Below are 2359 nucleotides of genomic sequence, written 5' to 3'. Positions count from 1 at the left end.
TAAAGATGCACATTTGCGAACCATCCACAGAACCAGCACAAACTGGCCTAAATCATAATTAAAATTCTTGCTTTTGGCTCTTTTTGCCAGTGTGGTCTCATATTTCCACCTTTTGGAAATATACCTGCCTGTCAGTGTTCAAGAATGCTAGCACCTTTCTGATGTTGCAAACTCGGTGTCCCATTTCTAGAATACCAGCATTTTTAAGCCTTGAACTTTGAGAAATAGAAGCAATTGAATCTTGTTGTATTTTAAAGTAGAAACAGTTCTATGACAGAAGTAGAAATTTCTATAAAGTAAAACTGGCAGTAATACAATTTATGCTTTAAGCATAGGGTCCTTTTAGCTCTCTGCCTATGTACCAATCCCAAGCTCTATTTTAAATATAATCTTTAACTTCAGTCCACTTTGGGGTTTGTTATTCCAGATATTCTGAATGACTGCTATGATGCAGATATTTACAGAAATTTGAATTGAAAAAAAATGTTTCAAAATTTAGGTAGATACAGGTCAGAATTTTTGCTGTAAGGAAATAGTCTTTGTTAGAACAGTTCTTATAAAAAAGTTTTTTAATTTTCTAGATGTGACTAATAAAGATTGAAGAGGTATGATTTCACACAAAAAACAACTGTTTTGGTGAAAATTTGTTTGAAGGTAAAATAAAATCAGAAGTAATTAAATCAACTTTTATGAAATTGACCTATGAGTTTTCATTGATCATCTGAGATCTATTAAACATCTGAAACTCAAACATGCTTATTTGGTATTTAGTTTCTGGTAGTGAATTAAAATAAAATCTACAGAGTTATTTATGGAATCTATTATGCTGAAAACTTTGCATTTTAACATGGGTCATCAATAGATTGACCCTGGTAAAAGGGTAGAGAGGGCACTTCATTAGAATACGATGGCCTTGGTTTTCTTCTGACACTGCTATTTTCCAGGTTTGCGACACTGTATCTCCCTGCCTCTTAACACTGTTGCGAGGGTCTTACTTTTGAAACTATAAAGTGCTATATATGACATTCTATTCATTATTACCTCAGAAATCTTCTCAGATTACATTGCCTCAAACGTATTGTTCAGGAAAAGTACAAACTTGAACGCCATACGGAGTCCTTGTTGACACTGCAGATGTTGGTTAATTTTAGAATCTAAAAGAACAAAAGAACAGAAGTGCTACCAGGCAAATTAGCCTCTCTTTAGCTTTTTCTTCGAAGTCTCCTATTATCCAAACACTGAACTGAAAATGGCAGGCTAAATATTATAGAAAATTACATCATTTGAAGCATTGAAATTTTGTATAGCCAAGCCCTTTTGCAGAACACGTTTATTCCCGCTAAATCACATAGCCAATGAATTTAATATTATAAAATTAATTATGTTTATCTTTTTCTGCAGACCAAGTAAAAGGATTTCGGTCTTAAACTTTGTCTTTGAATAACAGTTGGCGGAAACATTAACAACACAGAAGAACCCAAAAAATATATGCAATCCATTTAGGTGACCATAGTCTTTCTTGAACTAATGGAAAACTAAACTGAGCTCAGAGGATTCCTTTGCAGAACAGGTATGACAGATGTGCGCGTGCTCATGACAACCACTTTTATGGCCTATCTATTTTGGCAGCTCTGTCCCGCTCACATGTTCCACCTGTATAAGACATCCCTCTTCATCTTGCCAAATCTGTCTAACTCTATTTGCACATGTCTAAGCAAAAGGTGTTCTTGTAAAATACAGGTGGCATCTGTTATTCCATCCCTTGTTTGCATACCACCCATTTACAAAGTATTACCTAGAACAAGTGGAGCATTTTGTGTCTTGAATGTACTATTTTTTAATGGGAGTAATGTAACAAAGAATATTTCTTCTCAGAAACTATCCATTAGATTATTCACAGTAGGTTTGAAATGGTCCAGCTGATAGTCTGAGCCTACATTTTTATAAAAAAATTTTGGTCTAGCTGTATGATCTTAAACACCCAAAAGGAAAGTATAACCAATGATTAAAGGGGCCAATATAATTTCTTAAGAGTCCATATGCATAGCTAAAGGCTACATAACAAGCAACAATGCCAGACAGGCGATACTGTCTTTTGAGTTGTTGGCCACGGTGGCCAAAGGGACTCCCAGCCCTAACCCAGCCTAGAACTGGGAAAATGAACAGCAGACTCCAATCTTATCTAAAGGAATACTGACAACTGATTACTGCTAGATGAGGAACAGCTGACCCACCTAAACCAAAGACCTCCAGATAGGCTGACTAGATTCATCAGAAGGGCAAGTAGTGGGGAATGGCTGGGGTGCCAACAACACAGCAGACAGTAGCAGGGATATCAGAGTATAAGGGCTCTAGTGTG

Source organism: Nannospalax galili, unplaced genomic scaffold (assembly GCF_000622305.1).
Source record: "Nannospalax galili isolate Female #2095 unplaced genomic scaffold, S.galili_v1.0 scaffold286, whole genome shotgun sequence".
Taxonomy (NCBI): Eukaryota; Metazoa; Chordata; class Mammalia; order Rodentia; family Spalacidae; genus Nannospalax; species Nannospalax galili.
Note: the sequence above shows the minus strand (reverse complement) of the source record.